Raw genomic sequence first — 9,677 nt, 5'->3', positions numbered from 1 at the left:
GGAGCCTTCCGACACCGCCCGCCTCCCCCGGAGCGGGAACGCCGGCGGAGGCCCCTGGGCCGGGCTTGTAAACGGCGCTTAAGCAGCCCGTGCCGTATGCCCATGTCAGGGCTGTGGATTCAAGCGGACAAAAAGCTTCGTTAATTAATTGAGTTAATCTTATTTTCGATCTGAAAACACTTACTTTCTCATGCCTACACTCCAGGTACTTTTATCCTAAAAGGAACCAGAAAATACAGGGAGACACTTGAGGTGGGAAACCACTGATGGCACAGTCCGTGTTCACAGGTTTGCTGCTCTGTCCCTGAGCAGCGTTTACACATTTATAGACCCCACTCAAACTTGGGTTTTTTGCTAGGTCAGCTTGTCAGCTCGAAGTCATTTTACATTCTGGCACGGGAAAAAATAATTGCCTTCTTCCATTTTGTTCATCTCTGTCTTCAGTGGAGTATTGACAGGAGCTGCCCCACTTGGGGTGAGTTTCACGGAAGCTATGAATAGTGGAGGGAAAGTCGAAAGCAGAACCTGTGGTTTAAAGATAGAGTAGTTTTACCAGAATCAGCAGGATGGTTCCTTTTTAATCTGCATAAGCATGTTTCTGCGTTGTTCTTCATATGTAACAGACATAAGTATATACGTTTATATGTAAATGTATAAAAATGAATGTACAATGTTGGACCATAACTGAAATGTCTACCACCATTCGCCTCTGTTCCCTCATATCCATCTCAATCATGATACATAAGGATGGAAACCTAAACTGCTGGGCTTGGTGGGAGCTTCTCACTGGTGGTGTAGCAGAAGAAGGAATTGAGAAGCATGGGAAGACGAACATTTAGAAAGAAGCAGCTAACTGAAGGGGTTTCTCCCAGTTTAGCAGATGATAAAGATGTCTGGCAGAGAAGAACAAACAGCAGAAAACATTGCTGAACAAGCTGTTCTGGTAGTGACCTGACTTTGCAAGACAGAAGGGTTGCAGCTTTCAAAGAGCTGTAATGTACCTCTCAAGAAAGCTGCAGCTCTCAGAGTTTCAGGTTTTGAGACAGAACCTTGTTGCTGAGCCGTTTGTGGAAATCTGGCCATTTGGAACTGTCTAAATCTCTTCAGGAGTATTGGGCCACCACTTTGAATACTGAGCTCTGGAAAAGGGCTCTCTTCCTCCAGAACCTGCTTCTGGGTCACACTGAGATCGTGCTGTGTTTGTGGTGCTACGTTTAAAAAGAGAGCTGCCAGTGAGCAAAAATGAGGCTGCTCTGGGCTGTGGGAAGGAGCCCCACGTCAGGTGGATTTTTCTGCTCATTGCAGTAAGATCAAAATAAGCATATTCTAATTATGGATTCCTCATAATGAACGTATCAAGAATGTTTTGGTAAATATTTTACTAAATGCTAATTAGCAACTTAGCAATTCTGAGTAGTTTTCCTTGCTTCAGTTTTTTCTTTGATATTCAGATTTCCGTCTTTGACGAGACAGTTCTTACTAAACCATTAAATCCCTGGTAGTGCAGCTGCACTTATATTGGCCTGGGTATTTACAGCTAAGCCATACCCGCTTAATTACAATAGTAAGACAACTTTGCTGGTATATTGGCTTGTAAAAACAATGTGGCTGGCAACAATTTCTGAACTAATCTTGGTAACACAGTTTATATTATCTTGCACATTAAATTGTATAACGTAACAATCTTATTTATTTCTTCAAAGCTTTATGTGAATTCCTTTAAGGCATTTGCTGTAGTGATTTGGCTCCTTTATTTAATTATCTGTTTGGAACTCACTTTTGTAAATATTTTTCTCTTTATGTCTTGGTTGACAGTCTGTTCTTTCTTTTTGCATATATTTGTCTATATGTGTGTGTGTGTGTGTATATATATATATATATATATATATGTACTTGTCTGAACTCATCTGCATTTGCTATTTAGGTACTCTGCACAGATGTTCAGTACCTCCTCCTATCTTTGCCTAGACATTAACTCAGCATTCTGTAGGAGGCCTATACGCAAATACCAACCTGGTGCATGTTCATGGCCCTCAATCACAACTACAAACCCTCATCAAACTCACACAAATTCCATTTTCTCACAAACCCACTGCTTTTCCAAGACACACACAGATCCAGTGTGTCATGTGCTCAGCATCTTCTCATCCAATCTTTGCTGTTCATAATCTAAAATCTGAGGACAGATGTGTCTTCTACCCTGTGCTAATCAATTCCTTAAGCACAACAGCTCTTCATTTTATCAAAGTGGAGCTTCATAAATCAGAGTGATAACCAGGTTCCACTAAAAAAAAAAATGGGAGTGGGCTTGGATTCTGAGAGTGAAGGATCGAGGACACTTATTATCAGCTACAATAAAACTGATGCTCTCAAGCGCAGGTTCTCCAGTCCATGTGTTCCCTCCACAGCTGCCCCACCAGTGGGTGCTGGCAGTTTGGCAGCAGGGCTGCAGGGCAGCACAGCTGGAGTCCAAACCTGCAGTTGCTGGTTTCCAGTGGCCACCACAAAAGACACCACTTGCTGGGTCCGTTGCTGCTCTGTGCATCCCACCGATTTAACGGCAACTGACACAGCAGTGTGTGCACAAGCTTGGCTTTGGTATAACCTGCAGCGGGCAGAAGTGAGGGTAGGGCATAGCCTTAAGCTTTGTCATTTACCAAGAGATGAAGAGTGACAACTTAGGAAGGACAGGCAACCTCTAACAACGTACTATCAATCTAGTCAGACAAAAAAAAACCCTGACTGGGTGTAACACTCAGATCAAGGATATAGCTTGCAGAAATTCTAGGGCATAATGCATACCCAGTGCTGACATGACTGCACAGGTTGGGAGAGGGTGTGCCTTTGCACCTTGTACACTCCTTCTCTGCAGATGCAATCTTCTTTTCCAGCCATGCGTACAAATTTAGACTCAGAAATCCTACAGCTAATGGAAACACTCACTGTGCTTAATAAAGAATATGCACACAGAGAAACCCAAAGCAATTTTACTTTACTGCTTTCCTTTAACCAATTTCATGTCAGGTGGAATAGTTTTTGCGTTAGATATCTCACGTTGTGTGCAATAAAAATACAGAGACATTTTATCATTTTTGTTCTTTTCAATATTTTGGTTTGTGGTAAATCTGATTTACAGTCACTCTCATATTTGAGGATCTAAGAACCAGGATTTAAGAAAGTTTGGAGCCAGAGTTCCCATCGGCTTCATACAGTGGTGAAATCTGTCTTAGTTGCTTATATAATTATATTATATATTCTATCCACACACACGTAAGAGTAGGCACCAGGGAACCACTTGTTAAAATTTCTGCTCACCTTTGAATTTCATGCTGGTAAGACAATCAAAAAAGAGAAAACAGTTTTTCTTTTCATCCTTCCATGCCCAAATTGAAGATATGTTAACAAGCACAAGGGATGAAATTAGATTGCTAAAACCCAATGATCTTTAATCACTGCTTGTTTCATGGAGGAGGAGAATGCCTTTTGCTGATGGGTTGTTTTCCTGTGAAAGAAGTGGACACATGTGTGAGAATAGCATCATTTCTCCACAGAGAAATTCTGTTTGCTAACATGAAGCTGAGTTTATCACGAGATGCAAATGTGCAGTCAAACAACTTAAATGGTTTAATTGCAATAGTGTAGCTGCTCTGTGAGTCACTGAAAGGATCTAATGAGTTTATAACCAATGGGAACAACTTGCCACTAGTGCTATTAAACCAGCCAGGCCAGGTATCTCAGCCTTTGATATGCAGAAAGGCAGGAAAGTTCTCAGGTATCCAGCTTTCTCCTCATTATCTCTTTAGAATCTCAACATGAAACAACTCAAAATTTAATCTGAATTAATTAAATCCTCAGCTGTTAAGCAAATCACATAAACTGAATTAAACAAGTTCAGACACTCTTGTCCTTGCTTTGGAATAAAGATTAACTAGATTAAGACCAGTCCAATTCCAAGTGGATGTTGTCTACACAGTTCTCTTGTGGATTATCCAGCCCACAATAAATTAATATTGGAATAAATAAATAAAGTCGATAAATAAATAAATTCATTTTTTAAATTCATTTCCTGAGGGCTGCTAGTGAAAAAATGATAAGGGACAGTCTTTCCATAAGCTCTTCTGGGATGCTGACTAATCATCCACAGTAAATACCATGTTCAGTGGGAAGCCTCCTCTCTCTCTGATAAAGGTCTGGATCGGCCAGCTTCAGAGAGCATCGGAAGGGTAATCCAAAACCTGCAGTCTATGGGAGGGAGATGTTGAACAGGTTTCTTGCAGCTGCCTTCTCAGACAGCTTGAAGCAGTAGCTGCAGGTACTCTAGGCTGAATACGAGAGGTACAGAGAATGTTTGTGTTACCTGTGAAAAGTTGAATTCTCCTGCTTGACTGTGCTTCATTTGTTTGTAACCTTGTGTGCTGGCTCATGAGACATTACCACCGAGGACTTTCTCTCCCTGCAGACACTGGTGGGGGGGAAGCGTGTCAAATGGTTTTGTAACAATTCATTGATTTTTAAGGATTTCTAGGACTCATAGCCAGAACTGTTCTTGTCCTGGTTTGGTATATTTTCAGGCTTAATTTCTCCATCACCTTTGAGACTATCAGGGAGTTTTTTGGTCGCTGCATTTCGTTTGTTTTGGTTTTCCTGTCTGGTTTGGGATGGGTTTTTGTTTGTTTGTTTGGGTTTGGTTTGTTTGTTTGTTTTTGTTTGGGTTTGTGTTTCTTTTTTTTAAATCTGTCCTTTTTCAAATCTACCATAACCTAAAATAGAAGCCACTGAGAATTTGTTACATTGTAATTATACCATAATTATAGGTCTGATTTTTAAGTCTGTCTAGATTTCTAGAAAAAAGCAAGTTTTAACCTCTCACCTGAGAAGATCAACAGGAGATATAATTTGTCTTTGAACTACTTATTAACTTTGAAGACCAAATTGATGGTACACACTTTTCCAAACACAAGTAACATCCAACTGCTGAACACTAAATAAGAATTTCCTGTTTCTTCATACATAAAGACCTTGGGTTTATTTACACTCCTACCTCTTCTAAATGTGGAAACAGTAATGAAAAAAACCCACTGTTGAGAAAAGTTACCCTGTGGAAAAATGACTTTTTAAAAAACGCATCATGCCTTGAGAACTTAATCTATCTGAGTATAGAAATGTTTTAAATTAAAATTAAATTAATAAAACTGTTTTAAATTGTTCTATTTGATTAAAAATGAATCTAAACTGTAGTGTAAATACCATGAGGGAAGGAGAAGTTACAAGGAGAATCAGGTTTTTGTTCTCTCTGTTTTCACGTGATGATTGGTAGAAGAAAGAGACTGAGCCAGCTTCAAGAAACAAGGTTCCCATCTGCCAAGATCTCTGAAAAGCTGAAGTCTTTGTATTTCTCTCTGCTTCCTGTCATTATTGTGTTATGTTGCTATCTGTCAATGTTAGCTGAGTACGTCAGTGAAAACATGGAAGAAAAGTTTCTATGCATGAACCATTCCTAAAAACAAACAAAACCAAAATAAAAGTATAGACTTCTGAGGGCAGAGCATATTCTAAATTACATGCCATGAGTATACATTATGCAATTGTTATCTGTTTCATTTTTCACAGTCCTCTGTGAAATGCGAGAGAACGTGATCTTACTGTCTGCCTGGAGAATACAATAGACTTTAAATACCCTTCTGTCAAGGGTGCAGAGCAATGTTCTCTTCCTCAGAGCAGGGAATTAGCAGACGTCAAAATATGTGACTTTTCATTAGCGGAAAAAAAAAGAACAACAAACCAGAAGCAACCCACAGATTAAAGAGAAAATAAGCACTTTGCCGTGTAGTTCCAAAAAGATACTACTGCCACTACACTTAGAGCATGAATGGATCTTTAGCTTTAAGCAAGTGGTGCAACGTAGGGATCACTGTATAAAAGATTGCCATATGTAATCAATCTGAGTTCCAGAAAGAGGTTGCTTACAGCATCCATCCATTAACTCATTTCCTTGAAATGTAAAAGGATGACAAATAGAAGAAAATCCAGATATTAAATCTCATGTGCTGTCTTATAAAATAAGCTCTAGGGTATGTCCAAGCATGAGAATTTTGCTAGGATTCATCAAATGGTGTGAAAAAAATTATAAAGACACAAGCTGAAGTGAAAAATGAGGAACGATAACAGTATATCATAAAAATGTGTTCAATTTTACAATCTTTACTCAAGGTCAAGCAACTCCTTTTTTACAGAAACAAATTGAGGCAATTACCAGTTTCTTTCAAATAGACTAAGATGAAAATTATGTCTCTCTTTTTACTTTTAGATTGTATGTGGTAAGTTTTGTGGGGCAATAACTCCCTTGTGCCCACTGCAAAACAAACTTGAACTTCTGCATAAAGGTAGACAAGACATGGAGAGTATTGCACTTGACATCCGAGTTTTGTATCCCAGACTCATTACCCACAAGCTGTATTACAAAACCAAGTTGAATGCAATCTGGACATACGCAATACAGGTTAATATGCAACTTTTATAAATCAAATGAAAAATTATCCATCTAACTTATAGTACTGAAATTACCATCCTAAAGGGCGTAAAAGATACACAAATACCAGGAAAGTGCTAATAATTATTATTTTATTCAGTTGAACTCTTCAGTGAATAGAAGCATTGCTATTAAAAATGTTTTGGCCACTCTCAAGGTCCAGCCTCAGGTCAAAACAATATTCATGAAAACAGCAGAAAGACTTTTTCATCCCACTCACCACACACAAACCCACTCATCTTTTGATGGAGGAAAAAAAAAAAAGAGAGAGAAAATGAACTTTGGTACAAATGCTACAAGATAAAATAATCTGGTTAAGAAAAAAAGATGAACACCACTCTTGTTTCTAGGGTAAGATCTTGAAAGTTCTTGAAATCTAGGGGTTTCATCAAAATTCCTGATCTAAATTAATGCTGTTCAAAGAATGGCTCCTATGAATGAGCCTAATTTTTTGATATCTCTCAATAGCAGAGACCTTCCTCACCAAGTCTTTGTTTTCTCTTTTCTGATAGCCGAGGGATTTCCATCCTGATGATTTTGCTGGTGCACAGAACGTTTATAGGAGAATCTGTCACAGCAGGAAAAGGGAAAAAACGTATTACCTGATTTCTGTACATCTTTGATAATTTAGAGAGATTGCACGTGGGATTAATTGGACTGCGAACATTGTATGCATACCAAATCGGGTCTTTGCTGATGATCAGAAGATGCAAGTGATGAGAAGAATGAGTAGCTTTGTGAAATGAAATCTCCTGTAGGAACAGGAAATGTAGACCACCAAGTGTTTGATATGAAATGTGAACACCACTTTGTTAATGTTTGAATACTGAAATGCATTTCAGTGTTGAAATGGGTGACCTACAGAAGAAGGACTTTCAACCCTAATCTTGAGAAGCAGAATCAGCCTTCTCAGAAACAGAACTTAAAAGGTATTTAACAAACAGTATAGATTTTTATTACTTTAATAAAAAATTAATTTCTTTCAGAGAAAGTTTGTCATTTGATGACTTCTACATGAAAGACAAGAGAGTAACAGATAACTTACGTGGGCTAAATCCAGATTTCCCTAGTGCCTTAGGCAATCCGGACCCAAGGGGAATCTGAAACACAATCCAGGGGCATCTTTCCTCTCGTTTGTTTATCCATGCACCAGAGAAACAGGATTCGGTCCCACGTGTAACTTGCACTGACTTCTGTGGGAATGGAGTGGTTGGAAGGGCCACAGATGTAAGCCCTTGTCTGTGCAGTTTCCACTATGAGATATGCAGGAATACTGAAGAGTACAGCTGTGAACCTGTAATAATCTGTTCCAGTTTAATGACAGCCATCATCTTCTCCACACATTAAATTTTGTATTTAATATACGGTCATAGCATCACCTTCTCTCCAAAGGCATCTGGTAATGTTTATTTCTCTTTGCACAGAAATATACACTATAGGTTCTAATCCGCTAATAGACAGTATCAACCAGTTTGTTTAAACAAAACAATCTTTGTAAACCAAAACTAATAGTTTCACTGAAACTAGATCCTCATCTGCAGCCATTGACTCCAGTTGGCTTTGGATCAGGCCCTAAAACAGGCTTGGGTCAGAGCTCACTGATACAGCAGTCTCACATCCAGGAACTGCAGAGGATGCAGAGACTGAAGTTGCACAGACTTTGTAAATATTTATTGCAAAATAGACACTGAATTATTTTTAATCAAATCTATGATTCACCCTAGGGAATGTATGTGATTTTTTGTCTGTGAATGTATCAGTGTACCTTTGATTCCTAAGCCTTCTCTTGTAAGTACATTCATATGTACATTTTGACCATTCGCTCCATGGTACTAAAAAATGCAGAGGAAAAGTTATATTAAAAAGTAAAGTACATTACTGTTAGCTTAAAATAGCCCAATATTGCAACATTTTCATGGCAGCGTGTTAGCTGATTTTGTTGGGGTCTTTTTCCACTAGTGGTGTGCATGATAAAAACATTACAATTTAAGAATTTATGGCAAGTAATTTGTAAATAGCTAAAACTGAGATTTGAAAATCCTTATTAACATCATGGCAATGAAAATCAAGGAAAATCCATAGATCTATTTGTTGCTTAGTTTGAAAAAAAATTGCCAAAAAGAGCTGAATACATTATTTCACACACAAATACATGGTTTAGCTGCTGAGCAATGACAGTTGCACAACTTAGGATATATCAACAAAAGACTGCTGTCTGTGTCTGATACTAAGTCTTTCTGCATGAACTTTTCCAGCATGTAGAGGGCTCCTGGAACGGGCCATGTAATGGTCCAGCATGCAAAGTTTATTATGAGTGCTTAAACAAGATGTAAGTGGTGTAAATACTTTTTTAGTTCTGGTAATCCTCTGGTTTAAAGTTTTTCTACCAGAGTCTCTGATTTACAAATATTTTAATTTTTTTTTTTGCTCTGGATCCTCTCCACTAGAATTTAAAGGGAAGAGGAAAAAGGAGAAAAAGCAGTCTAAGCCTGGCACAGGAAAGAACTCTGCAGGTGAACAAGGGTGTGAGTTTGCTTTTCCTGAGATAACCCCAGGGACTGGGCTCTTAATGAGCATCAAACAGTAACAAGGACAAGGAAAGAGGGAAACAGGACAAGAAAGAATAATGAGAGAGGTGATGTTTCCGTGTACCTTTGATACACAGAAGATAGGCAGTAACACTACTTGTTTCTGATGAAAACTTGTTCAGTCACACAGGCAATATGAGGAACCTCTAACCTCAGCGGTTTAAGCAGCATTCATGAAAAAAATAAAGTTAAACCAGCCCACCAAATAGACTGGTATAAATACATTCCTAAACACACACATATATTGTGTGCATGAACGAAGTCCTATACAGCTCATCATATATACCTGATTTCACAAAAATAGACTTGCATATGATAAATTCTAATCCTCAGTATTAACGAGAAAATTTAAAATATTTGTGATGCTATTTTTTTTAAGACGGAGGGGCTTTAATATTAAAGCGGGGTTTTCAAAAATATTTCTACTAACCTTTACCACTAATATGTTATCCATAGTTTTCCCAACAAAAGATGTATTTTCTCTAACAAAATGATTACACCACTGCAACGTGCAAACAAATATCACATAATCAACTGAGCAGAAGCAAAAATAAAGTAGT

The sequence above is a fragment of the Mesitornis unicolor genome, unplaced genomic scaffold (assembly GCF_000695765.1).
Source record: "Mesitornis unicolor isolate BGI_N332 unplaced genomic scaffold, ASM69576v1 scaffold51681, whole genome shotgun sequence".
NCBI lineage: Eukaryota > Metazoa > Chordata > Aves > Mesitornithiformes > Mesitornithidae > Mesitornis > Mesitornis unicolor.
Note: the sequence above shows the minus strand (reverse complement) of the source record.